Genomic DNA, 14082 nt, shown 5'->3' on the forward strand with positions numbered 1-14082 from the left:
GATGGTGTAGAGATCACATGCGCTATCAGTTTCCTTAGTCTGAGGACTGCATTGCACCCGTGTCTGAACTCTTGTGGTTTGTGAACCGACAAAACGTCAGTTATTTTCATTGCTATAAGTCTTATTTGAAGAATACCATATGACGGTATTTTTATGAGATCAATAGAATTATATCATTGTTGCCCTGGCTGGTTTGGGTCAGCGGTTAGAGCTTTGGCCTGGGAACCGAGGCGTCTCAGGTTCGATTCCCGGTCAAGACCACATACCTGGGTTGCAGGTTTCATCCCCAGCCCTGGTCAGGGTTGTGTGGGAGCCAACAAATCGATGTGTGTGTGTGTGTGTGTGTGTGTGTGTGTGTCTCTCCCTCCCTCCTCCCTTCCACTTTATCTAAAAATTAAAAAAAATAAAATAAAAATCAATGGAAAAATATCCTTGGTGAGGATTAACAACAACAAAAAAGAATTGTATAATTGATTGTCTGTGCGGCCTCAGCACCCTCCTCTTCACCGCCCTGCCCCGTGGTTAGTACCAGGCGAAGCGGGTGGACCACGCAGAACAGTGGCCCTTGGCCAGACGCGGCTGGCCAAGGTGCTGCAGGGTAACAGGCGAAGGAAATGGCCAAGGCAACGACTCCAAGGGGAGGAGTCAAGGGAGCATCTTTAGATCTTGACAGGGTCAGAGATGCCTCTGCAAAGAGGAAACTTTTCTGTTTTCAAATTGAATGTTCAGTTTGCGGTTGCTCATGGACTCTTGAGAGGGGGTAAAAATTTTAGTATCTCAAATTTATGTGAGTCGAAAAAGCAGATATCGAGAAACAGGGAATGATGCATTTTTTCTCTTCTTTGGCATTGGGCAAGTCTGTCTTTTTTAAGGTATAAAAATGACGTTGGATGGTGGAACCTCAGGAAATACTGATTCCCCTTTGTCTTCTGAAACCTCCTGGGGCATTCAGTCCTTGTGTGTTTCAGTCGTGGTTCACAGACCCTTTGAGATCTGTGCAGGTGGCTCCTCTGAACTCAGGGGGCTCCTTGAATTTCTCTCAAGCATTTAATAAGAGGCAGGTATTTTCCTGAAGACAACAATCCCATTTTGTAAAGTAGAGAAACCTCTCCCCAGTGTTAAGATTGGAGCCATCCAAGCCCTAAACAAACCACTGGAAATGTGGGAAGTATTTGCTTCTTTAAAATCACCTACTTCATCCTTATCCCTCTTTTTAAAAAGCTGCCACCGACTGATATAGGTGAAATGTGAAGACAAGGACCATGGGAGCTGTACTTTGTAACCTGTTTGATCCCAGACCTGGAGACCAGCGGCAGAATCTCAAGCCCGCTGATGCTGAGGGAGTGGGGTTAGACTGGGGATAGGGGGCATGCACAGGTCTTTTCTGGAAGATTTAAAAAGGAAAGTCAAACTTTGCGTGACCAGAGATAACCTACAAAATAAGTAGGGTTCCATGTGACAGTAGATGAACAGACAGGGTTCGGGACCCAGATGTCAGCCAGAGAGTGACCTGATGAATCCAGGTGTTTAGAGGCAAACCCTTGCAAATGCCCTGGCCAGTAAGAAACCCTCCCCTGGTCTCTGGTTTCTCCCTTTAGCGTGATAAACAACAACAAAGGAAGAATACCAGCTCAGCTTGTGTAGTCACTAATTATCCAAGTGGCTCATTATCTGAGTGCTAGAAATTACCCTGAAAAGCCAACAGTCATGAGTACCTGTGTTTACTTGAGCCTGACATGGAGGAGTAGCTGTCCCTGGTTGCAGTCAACAAATCCAGAGCAACAGAGAGAGGAAGTGGGAGAGAGTGAAACCAGATACTGTAGTTTGTGGAAACTCGAAATTTGCCTCTAAGCACGAGTAGGTACATATTTTTTTAGTAGATTGCCCAGTGTACACTCTATTTTCCCTTAAGCTTTCCAGAATATACAAATTCAAGTGTTGTGAGGGTATTGGCACCATGTCCTATGCTCTTTGAAAATCATTGGTGGACACCTATTTTATTGATTACAAGAACTTTTCTGTAAAAGAAAAACACAAAAATCAGGAAAAAAAACAAAGCTTGGAGGTAATCTAGACATTTTAATCATGTTATAAATATAAATAAGTAATAACAGATTAGCCTAATCAAGCTTGACAAATGCTATGGAAATCCCCAAACTTACTTTCTTGCTTGAGCAAGAGGTCAAGTTTGTCTTGCAATTGGAACCTACTTTTTGAACAAGAATATGCCAAAAGGCCCTGCAGCTGATTCTTCCTTGTCCAGTCCACAAATAATGACATTTTGAAGTCTGGCTCATTGAAGAGTCCACCTTAGCTTTTACTTGGCATCTGTAATGTCAGCAAGCAGCCTGATAAATCTGGGGTTGGGGCTCACTCACAGATGTAAATATCTGCAGGGCCAAGAAGACACCATGATGGGTGAAATGGACTGGGGACAACAGAAGTTCTGTGTCTGGGACACGCAATATCTCACTTTCCTCTTAAATCTACTAAAAAAAGAAAAGGCACACAGTCAGGATGATAAATGGCAATGACACGTGACCTCAGTTTGGGGAGACGATAAGAGGGTGGCGGGGAATTTGGGGAACAGGGAGGTAGTGACTCCTAAGCTTCATCTGCCTCACTGGGATGCAGCCCTAGAAGTGGCAGATTTGATTTTTCAGCAAGAATCCAGAAAACTGGATTCTTAATGTGAAAAACTAGATTTGTGTGTATATATATATGTACATATTTGTTGTTGTTAATCCTCACCAAAGGATATTTTTTCCATTGATTTTTAGATACAGTGGAAGGGAGGGAGGCAGGGAGGGAGGGAGGGAGAGAGAGAGGAAGAGGGAGAGAGAGAGACATAAACTGATTGACTCTCACATGACCCCAACCAGGGCCAGGGATTGAACTTGCAACCCAGGCACATGCCTTTGATCGGGAATCGAACCCACGACCCTTTGGTCCTCAGGCTAACACTCCAACCACTGAGCAAAACTGGCCAGGGCTAGATTTGCATATTTTTTTTTTTTTTTTTTAATCCTCACCCGAGGACATTTTTCCATTTTTTGTTCAGGTAGAGTGGGAGGGAGAGAGAGAGAGAAACATCCATGTGAAAGGAACACATAGAGTGGCTGCCACCCGCACAACCGACCAGGGCCGGGGACAAACTGCAACCAAGGTACATGCCCTTAGCGGGAACTGAACCCGGGTCTCTCAGGACCGCAGGCCGACGCTCTAACCGCTGAGCCAAACCGGCCAGGGCTAGATTTGCATATTTTTGCAACTACTTTAAATCTCTTTGAAATTTGGTGAGAGCCAATTTTATGCGAACCTCACAGAAAATAACATCCTTGGGCTAGATCTCCTCCCAAGAGGTCACCGTTTCTTCACCTGTGGACTGTGAGGGAGGAAAAACGTGTTCATGTGCATCACCTCCACTTTGGAGGGGAAAGAAACAGGACTTGTGGTTTACAATTTGTGTGTCTTTAAATAGGTTTTCTTAGATAAAGAGAACAACGTAAAGAAGAAAGGGCACCTGAGAACAGTATTTATGATGTTGCACCACCACTGGCTGTATTTAAATTATATTTCATTGTCAGAGCCAGAGTTCTTGGGTTATGATGGGAGCATGACTTTGTGTTGGGACCCACAGTGCGTCCACGTGAGAATTTGCTGATGTCCAGCACGTGGCATCTGTGCAGTCAGCTTGAACGTGATCCTCAACGAAAAACCCACTGGAATGATTCCGATTGTTCCGTATTGTAGCAAAGATACGGAGCTTTGGATGCATCTAGAGGACATAGGCATTTTCTAGTTTTTATGAAGTAGATGTTTGGCACTTTGTACACAGTATGTTGGAGACTTCCATATTTAAAAACACACTTAAATCTTGGAAAAGAAACTATACTATTTGAGAAACAAAAACACTCTAACGAAACCTGGGCTCCTTTCACACTGCTTAGATGCATGAAAGTAATACATTTTGGGTCTCCAGTGTCTTTGATTTTTCCGTCTAGATACTGTTTCAGATAGTTCAGTACTTTTTCCCAGTCATTGATCTCTTTATGGTGACTTTTTGCCTTTATCTCTGAAACCAAGTATTACTACTACATGATTATATAGTAATAACTTAGTAGGAGGTTTAAACATTTCCATTTGTATTTTTCTGCTTTAAAAATGCAACAATAATTTGTACTGCATTTAGTAGTGAAGAAGTATTCTTTCACCTAAGCGTGTGGTGAATATGTTCATGTTTCGTGATCAATAGTTAAAAAGTGCTAAGATAATTAAATCAAGGAAAGCATGCTCCGTTTCCCAGACTAGAAATTAGAAGCGTGTTGAAAAGAAGCCACTGGAGATGAGATATTGTGGTGAGTTAAAGACTGGCAAGGGTTTCAGACTGTGTGAACATGCGGATTTGTGAAATCCCCACAAATTACCACAGAAGCCAAGGAGGCAATTGTTCTAATTTTAGTGCCCAGCTTGGTTTCACTTACTATTTCAACTTCTCAACATCCTTATTGTGACTAGATCCACCAGCAAAACTTTTCTTGGAAATGTTTTTGTGTACTGTTCACTCTCAAGAATTGAATTTAGGGACATCAATCACCTGGCATGCATGTATGTTCCTTCCCCCGAAGAATGAATGCCATGTCAGCACTGAGGTCCCACTCCTGGCTCATTGGTACACATGAGATGCCACTGGCATTCTATATGTATCTACTGAAATCTCCTGCCTCCTTTCTGGGGATATGTAGGTATCTTTGTATCCCCTTAAGTACTTATGATAAAAAATAGATGGCAACTGAGCAATAAAAATATAATTGAAGTCCTGGCCAGTTGCTCAGTGGTTAGAGCATCGGCCCTCAGGCTAAAGGTTCTCTGGTTTGATTCTGGTCAAGGGTATGTACCTGGGTTGCAAGTTCGATCCCCTGAACTGGTCAGGGTCATGCGGGAGGCAACCAATCAACGTGTCTCTCTCACATTGATGTTTCTCTCTCTCTCCTTTCCTCCCTCTCTCCCTTCCACTCTATCTAAAAATCAATGGAAAAAATATTCTCAGGTGGGGATTAAATATATATACAATAGAATAGGTTGAGTTGTATGTGTATATACTGCTAATTTTAGCCTCCCCAAATAATAAATACTACTGAGTATGAAGCTGATTATAGAATCTTTATTTAAGAAAGCATGGGACTGGACTTCCGGTCAAGACGGCGGGTAGGTAAAGGCGGTATCATGTCCTCCCACAACCACATCAAAGTTACAACTAAACTACAGAACAACCATCATTCAGAACCACCTGAAATCGAGCTGAATGGCAGTCCTACAACTACGGGATTAAAGCAGCAGCCACATCCAGACTGATAGGAGGGGAGGAGGCGGATGGGCTGGTCCCACACCCACGTGTGGTGGATAAAAATAAGGAGGATACTTCGGCTAGGAAGGTCCTTCCTGAGGACTGAGGGGTCCCCATCCCACACCAGGTGCCCCGCTCAGGGTCCCAGTGCCAGGAAGAGAGTCCCCATAACTTCTGGCTGGAAAAACCAGCAGGAACTGAGGCTCAGGGAGGCTGAGGCCGCTGGAGCCCCAGGCAGCTCCTTAAAGGGACCGCGCATGAACTTATCGGACTCTCTCCCTCTAAGCTCGGAGGGGAGGCAGCTCGAGGGGCGCCAGAGACATACAGGGAAGAACTGAGCTGTTTGGCACTGGAGTGAGGGCTGGAGAGGGGGCTTTCTCCGGGACAAACGTGCTGTCAGAGGCCTTTGTTCCTTTGGTGAGCCCTTCCCTGGGGCGGCAGACAGTCGCCATATCTGGGACTCCAGCAACCTGGCTCACACTGGTAGCCTCGCCCTGCTGACTCCCTGAGGCCCCGCCCCACCCCACCCAACTTTCAGGCCCACCCAACTTTCAGGCCCACTCAAGCTGTTGCCAGTTGCTTAACCATAGGATTGGTCTGTCTTGGACCCTGCTTCAGGTTTTCCTAAATTCTTTCAAACAAGCAGCATCTGGTCTCAGCTAGCCCCATACAGCTCTTTAAGTAATACACTGAAACAAACACAGGGAGGCAGCCAAAATGAGGAGACAAAGAAACAGGTCCCAAATGAAAGAACAGAACAAAACTACAGGAAAAGAACTAAGCGAAATGGAGATAAGCAACCTAATAGATGCTGAGTTCAAAATACTGCTTATAAGGATGATCAATGAACTTAGTGAGACCTCAGCGAACTTAGTGAGGGTCTCAAGGGCCTAAAAAAGGACCAGTCAGAAATGAAGGAGGCACTAACTGAAATAAAGAATAATTTACACAGATTCAATAGTAGAGTGGGTAAAGCCAAGAAGCAAACCATCGATTTGGAATCTAAGGAAGTAAAAAACACCCAATCAGAACAGCAAAAAGAAAAAAGAATCCAAAAAATGAGAATAGTGTAAGGAGCCTCTGGGACAACTTCAAGCGTGCCAACATTCGCATCTTGGGGGTGCCAGAAGGAGAAGAGAGAGAACAAGAAATCGAAAACCTATTTGAAACAATAATGGCAGAAAACTTCCCTAACTTGGTGAAGGAAACAGACATACAAGTCCAGGAAGCACAGAGAGTCCCAAACAAGATGAACCCCAAGAGGCCCACACCAAGACACATTATCATCAAAATGCAAAAGGTTCAAGACAAAGAGAGAATCTTAAAAGCAGCAAGAGAAAACCTGTTAGTTACCTACAAGGGAGTTCCCATAAGGCTGTCAGCTGATTTCTCAAAAGAAACTTTGCAGGCCAGAAGGGAGTGGCAAGAAATATTCAGAGTGATGAAAAGCAAGAACCTACAACCAAGATTACTCTATCCTGAAAAGCTGTCATTTAGAATCCATGGCCATATAGAGAGTTTCCCAGACAAGGAAAAGTTAAAAAAGTTCACCACCAAACCGTTATTATACTAAATGTTGAAGGGTCTTTTTGAAGAAAAAGATAAAATATATGAACAAACAAAATGGCAATGAATACGTATCTGTCGACAATGGAATCTACAAACAAAATGAACAGGCAGAACAGAAACATTCTCATAGATACAGAGAACATTTTGTTGGTTGCCAGATGGGAGGGAGGTTGGGGGAATGGGTGAAGGGATTAAGAAGTACAAATTGGTTGCTGGACTGACAAACCTCAAGGGGAAGTAGGTTGGGGGGATGGGAAGAGATAAACCAAAGAACTTATATGCATGACCAATGGACACAGACAGTAGTGTGGGAAAAGGCAGTAGGGGGGCAAGAGTGGGGAGGAGGGGATCAATGGGGGAAAAATGAAGAACATCTGTAATACATTTAACAATAAAGATAATAATAATAATAAAACACTTCTGAACCAGTTGGTAAACATACACATACAAAAGAAAGAAAGAAAGAAAGAAAGAAAGAAAGAAAGAAAGAAAGAAAGAAAGAAAGAAAGAAAACATGGGACTAAGACATAGTAGAAATGGAATTTAAGCTAGCTCTCACTTTATAGGTCAAATTTTCAGCCTATGCTTCCTTCTCCTCCCCCTCATTTTCCCTTCTCTTTCTCTCTCTCTCTCCATCCCTCCCTCTTTCCCTCTCTTTCCTCCTTCCTTCATTTCTTTTGTATTATGAGTATATGTAGATGGAATATATGTGGCTTATGAGTTTGAGAGAGATGATGTACATAGAAATTATTTCACCCGTTCGGTAGAGGGCACCTCCTGGTTAGTTACAATAATGGTAACACTTTTTGAGAATATACTATGTACCAGTTAATAAGCACTTTACCTGTGTTAACTCATTTAATTCTCACAACAATCCTACTACATAGATTCTATTATTATCCTACAATAGAGATAAAGATACAAAGACACAGATTAAATAACTTGCCATACAGCTAAAAAGTGCAAGAGTCGAAATGGATCCCAATGGTCTGGCACTCGATTTCAGGTGCTTAACATTAAGCTGTACTCAGAAGAGAACTCATTAAATGAGTGAAATGTGTGAAGTCTATATGGAGTCACGGAAAGAGCTACATTGGATAATGTTACGTGGACCTTCACAGAAGCTTTTAATTGTGATGCTCAGAAAAATGGTGGTTCCTCTTTCCCTCTCTCACTGTTGGGTGAGTGAAAGAACAACACATGTATACTTTTATTCCAGTTTTAAGACTTCATCCTTCTGTTAGCATTCCCGCTTCCCCACCCCTCCCTGCCCCTCTCTGTCATTTTCTCCGCACGCAGTGTTCTCTCAGCTCAGAGCAACCCCACTCATGCTTCGAAATATCTCAGTTCCATGAGTCAGAGTTGTTTTTACTTCTCTCATGACTCTTTCATAATGCTCTTTACCCTAATTTCTGCTCGTGTGTGTCCCCTCTGTAGATCCTAAGCCCTCTGAGATCCTAATCTGTGCCTGGTGGATACTTGTACCTCTGCCACGGTGTTAAGCACAGTGACTGGCACAGGAAAAAAAAAGTGTTTATGAAATAGAAGATAACATGACTAGGAAAAGTATTCAGTGTATTTTTATTTTCTTTAACATAAATCCATAATACCCCAAATCTGGAAGCATGTCTTGAAATTCCATTACGGGCATGTTAATATAAATGGAGTAAATTTATTCAGTAATCAAATGAAACAATTCAAGACAAGAATAAGATCAGAAAAGAAAATTGGAGAAGAAAAACACATTCGAAGTTTGACGACCATGTCGGAAAAGTGAGATGGCAGAGAAAGATAACCGTATAAAGATATCAGACACGCTTCTGTACTGGGGACTAGAAATACAAAAGACAAGCTCTGGTTCTCAAGAAATTACTGGGGAAGCTGAACCATTCTGTGGTGCAAATCACGCAAAGCCCAAAGGAAGTCGGTATGTTGAGTGCCAAAGTCTGCCTGGAAGAGCTGGGAGGGAGGAGGAGAATTCAAGTAGGTATCTGAGAAGTGAGTATGTGATTGCCAAGCAGACATATTGGGGGGAGGGCAGACATTTGTGCAAAAAACAAGCAATATGTGCAAAGCATGATGCCTTAGTTTAGGCTGCTATAACAAAAATACCGTAGACCGGGTGTCCTCAACAGCAAACAACCTTCATGACTTAATTATCTCCCAAAGGCTCCTTCTCCAAGTACCATAACATTGGGGATTATAAGGATTTTAATGTATGAGTTTTGGGGGCACACAAACATTCACTCCATTTTACAGGGGCACTATGTAAAAACATTCATTTTACAATATAACGTGGCGGAGGAGAGCAACGGCGAATACAGAAGAGCGAGGGGCCGGGTGCGCAGACAGCGGGGGCCATGCATTAGGGCTTTGTAAGCTATTCAAGGACTTTAGATTTCAATAGGGAAGGTGAAAGAGTTTTGAAAACGGGGGCCACATGATCAATCTGATAATTCGGAAAGATTGATTTGGCACTAGTAGAGATAACCAGGAGGTGAGAGTTAATTTCGAAGCCTTATAAGTAAGCACTGCGGTGGATCAGGGGCAGGGGCAGGACAGTTGCTCTGAACCCAGGAGTGGCAATGGAGAGGAAGAGGTGGAGAGGCATCTGAGAAGCATTTGGGAGGGAGACGACCAGACTTGGATATGGGGAGAGGGTGAAAGGAGGTACTAGGAAATCTAGGGTGAGTCCCAAGTTTCTGGCATAGAATATTGGGAGGCAGGTTGAGGATTCAAGGAAGGAAGTATAGGATATATAGCAGTTCAGGAAAGTGAAGAGGACAGATTTTTCATTAAATAAAAAATTTCAGCCCTGGCCGGTTTGGCTCAGCGGTTAGAGCGTCGTCCTGAGGTACAGAGAGACCCGGGTTCGGTTCCCGCTAAGGGCACGTACTTCGGTTGCAGTTTGTCCCCGGCCCTGGTTGGTTGTGCGGATGGCAGCCACTCGATGTGTCCCTTTCACGTCGATGTTTCTCTCTCTCTCTCTTCCTCTCTCTCCCTCCCACTCTATCTGTACAAAAAATGGAAAAATGTCCTCAGGTGAGGATAAAAAAAAATAAAATTTCAGATTGATTTAATCATATACCATACCCTTTAAACTGTACAGTTCAGTGACTTTTAATACATTCACAAAGTTGTACCTCCACCACTATCAAATTCCAGACTCCTTCATCATCCCAAAAATGAACCCTGAGCTGTGCAGTCACTTCCTGTACCCCATTTCCCTCAGCCCCTGTCAACCACTGACTTATTTTCTGTCTCTATAGATTTACCTATTCTGAACATTTCATGTAAATGGAATCATACAATATATGACAAGGCCTTTACATCTGGCTTCCTTCACTTAGCACAGTGGTTTCAAAGCTCGTCCACGTTGCAGCATGTGTCAGTACTTGCTTCTTTTTTTATGGTTGAATAATATTTCATTGTATAGATATACCTCATTTTGTTTATCCACTCATCAGTTAAGGCCATCTGGGTTGTCTCCATTTAGGGGCTATTGTGAATAATACCGCTAGGAACATTTGTAGGCAAGTTTTTGTGTGAACATAAGTTTTCGATTTTCTTGGGTATATACCTAAGAGTAAATTTGCTGGATCGTATGGTAACTGTATGTTGAAGTTTTTGAGGAGCTGCCAAACCATTTTCCTTCAAAGTGGCTGTATCAGTTTACATTTCCATTAGCAACATACGATGGTATGATCATGAAAACTTACCCGACCGTTAAGTGAACGTTGCCCAAAGTCACACATCAGTAGTAGCAGAGCTAGCACACCATCCCAAGTCTGCCCATCCCCAGACCCCACTCCATCCTCGTCAGTGCACCACGCGGCTGGCCTTGGTTTGGTCTGGGGTCGCCCACATGAGGTGGTGGTTGAAGTGATGGTTGTAGGTGAGTTTACTGCAGAGAGCGAGGTGAGAGGGGAAGGCACAGAGACCTGCAAGCCCCCAGCAGCAGGACAGGAGTCTGCACCCAAGGCTGAGAAGGTGTGACCCCGGGTGGAGGAGGAAAGCCAGGGGAGAGAAGTTGCCAGGAAAACCATTCAAGGATAAACTTTTAGCAAGAGTATGGTCAGTGCTGCTGAGCACTGACGTGACTTCCGCCAGAGCAGCTGTGCTGATGTGTGGGCTGGGGCAGAGGCAGAGTTGGATGGAGCTGGGTTTTGGTCTGAAGAGGGCTGGAACAGGCCGGCAAACTCTGGCTGAGAAGGATGGGGAGACGGGAGAAATAGCCTCTAGAGCGCCCGTGCTTTTGTTTGCTCTTGTGTTTGGCCAGAAAAGACACCTCAGGTTTACTGAAATTGCTAACAATTTAGTTCCGATTAGTTCATTCCTCCCTGCTTTTATAATTGTGCCAGTGAAAACCACATTCCCGGGCCTTCTCCTCCTCTGACTATGAAAAGTTATCTTCCTTTCTCCTCCTTTATCTCTCTGGATCCACGATAGTTTTAAAAAATGCCTATTGGATTCATGTATCTAGGAGGTACACGATTTCTGAAGGCTCATTTGGCGCATTAGGAACCAGTACTGTCAACATCTAAGCTTTCTGAGAATTCCAAAAGTTCTTCTCAGCATTTCTGAAAGAGCCTCACATCCTCCTTGTCCTCTATATGCGCATCTGCTTCCATCGTAGATATTGTTCTAACTGGGAATGTGCAGGGTGTGGCCAAAGCCAGTTTACAATTGGCAGTATGTGAAACACAGTTTGTTCTTGTATTATTATCCATTAATTATTGTACTATTTTCCATACAAACGACCATAAACCTACTTTTACCCTACCCTGTATTCTAACTTCTGAATAGACAATTTACAAGGTTAGTTTGCAACATTTCATAATTTTAGGACTTCCTTTTTCATTGTGCTTTATGCTCTTAGATCCTTTTACAAATGAATTTTTATTTTCTGATGAGGAAGGCAGAGTAATATTATTTCTCTGATGTTAGAAGTGATGAAAGTGAACCTTGAAGAAGATGACTGAGACCTAAGAGACTACTGACATTTTCTAGTTACTTAAGTTTTCTCTTTTGTTGGCATGTACTGTGTTTTCTTTTTAGGAGTAAGGTGAAATTAATGACTTAGGTGGAAGGTAGAGAAATATCACCGCCTCTTGAGATTTGTTTTCCTTTTTGAGAAAGAAAGAAACATTTGCTGTAGGAGAAACATCTTAAATAAAAGAGAATGACAAAGTCCTAAGACGGAGCCTTCTAATCATGGGCTTCAAGTTGTGTAAATGTAATTGGGAATACAAAAATATTTTTTAAAACATTTTTTGTTCCTATCCTTTACTTTTTTTTTAATCCTCACCTGAGGACATTTTTTCCCCATTTATCTTCAGATAGAGTGGGAAGAGGGAGGGAGAGAGAGAGAAACGTCGATGTGAGAGAGCCACATCGACTGGTGGCCTCCGGTGCCACCCTGACCAGAGCTGGGTACGAACCAGAACCAAGGTACGTGCCCTTGACCAGAATCGAACCCACAACACATTGGTCCGAGGGCCGATGCTCTAACCACTAAGCAAAACTGGCCAGGGTCCCATACTTTACTTTTGATGGGTTCCAATAAAAAGTCCAGCTCCAAATCCCTGCTTCAGGAGTAATTTCAAACCGAGACTGTACCATGCCATAAGAGTGCTATAAACCTACTGGTTTTTAAACAAGAGCAAAATGTTTTCACTTCGATGATAACATAAACGGGAAATTAATATTACACCTTCAAGTAGCTATGCTTACAAAAATTAGCATAAAAGTTTGGTAAGAAATTTAGCTTTTAAAGCTTATCACTATCAATAGTGAAATTTGACAATCAAATGAATAATGATTATAATAATAAAGCAGTATTGTATAGCCCCTGTGTTTTTCATAGTGCATCCATTACTTATGTTTTTTTTTGTTTTTTGTTTTCAAATCCAACGACAGGCCAGAATTTGTATTGTCCTGTCTGATCCCAGTCATTTCACTCTCATCAGCTTCTGTTCTAAATATTATCTTACGTGTGTTCTCATTCTTTTTTCTTGTGATGATGTCTCTTGATGGCAGACTGATGGTGTCTATTTCATGCCCAGTTCTGAAGTCCTGCTCAGCTATTTCCAGCCACTGCACTGGCTGACATCCTGAATTTAGCTGGTATGTTCTGGTTTAGTTTTGTGATCCATAAAACGTAATACTATCAGGTGTCTTCTCTTTCACGAAGCCTTCCTCAATCTCTGGCTGAACTCGGTCCCGTGTCTGTGCTCTCGTAACACGCCGGCCGCGCGTCTCTGACACTGGAGTAACAGTCTCATTGTTGTATAATAACCAGTTTAAAATCTGTCTCCCACATGGTGACGTGGGCCTTGAGAGCAAACTCTTGACATCTCCAGCCCAGAGCACAGTGCCGAACACTGAATAGGCAGGTAGTCAGTAATCACTGGCCTTCCCCAAATCCATGCCTCTCTCTGGGAGCACGGAGATACTCTTGACAGCAGTCTTTCACTGTTAGTGCTTCTTGCTGCTCTCCCTCATAGCAATTTAGAACTCAGGATTTTAAACCCTCTTCTGGTGTTTCAGAGACAGGCCGCATCCACCCCGGCACGCAGTGATGTAGATGCGAGGGAGACTGTATTCTGGGCTGTGCCTTCTGCTCGCATTCTCTGGTTCCTGAGAGGCTTTCTCGGTGGAGTTTTCATCCCCTTGGAGCCTCTTTGTGCAGATTTTATCCTCTGAGATTGTCATCTGGTCCCGGTGGGAGGATGCCGAAGAGTTTTATTTACTTGGGACTGTTACTGAAAATGTCTTCTTGCTCATGGTGAGCACATAAGGCATGAGCGTGTTTGTGCTGCTACCGAGGGCTGAACGGAAATTAATAACCGATTCGGAGCTCATCTCACAAGCCCTCCTTGCATTTTTTTGGTAATCAGTTAAGTAACATGGTTCAGCTGCATTTTATTTATTGCTGGATTTCTGGGGTGGAGCCTAGACTCCCAGAGTTCACTGGGTAAAGTGCTCAGCGCAATGACTGGCGTCATCATCACCATCATCTCCTTCTGAGCTGAACCTGTCTTAGTTTGGGGCCTTATTTTGGGGTGCTGTTTACAATTTGAACAGTGAAGTTGCCATAGTAGGTCATAACTCTCCCATGCGGTTGAACGTGTCCATCGGGAAACTACCTGATTGCGAGTGTGTAA

At 43.2% G+C, this 14082-nt stretch overlaps 1 protein-coding gene across 8 annotated transcripts in view; it reads left to right on the plus strand.

Annotated features, from left to right (window-relative positions):
• Positions 1-14082, plus strand: part of RASGRP3 (RAS guanyl releasing protein 3) — a 75409-nt gene that overhangs the window by 13754 nt on the left and 47573 nt on the right. Inside the window, exon 1 of one of the 8 annotated variants that reach the window (XM_036262390.1) lies at positions 7974-8097. The exons of 6 other annotated variants lie outside the window; for them this stretch is intronic. The gene's annotated coding sequence lies outside the window, so the exon portion shown is untranslated. Of the gene's footprint in view, positions 1-7973; positions 8098-12955; positions 13043-14082 lie in introns of those variants that run through there. One more of the 8 variants, XM_036262389.1, reaches the window with a different exon arrangement.

The sequence above is a fragment of the Molossus molossus genome, unplaced genomic scaffold (genome assembly GCF_014108415.1).
Source record: "Molossus molossus isolate mMolMol1 unplaced genomic scaffold, mMolMol1.p scaffold_m16_p_15, whole genome shotgun sequence".
Lineage (NCBI taxonomy): Eukaryota > Metazoa > Chordata > Mammalia > Chiroptera > Molossidae > Molossus > Molossus molossus.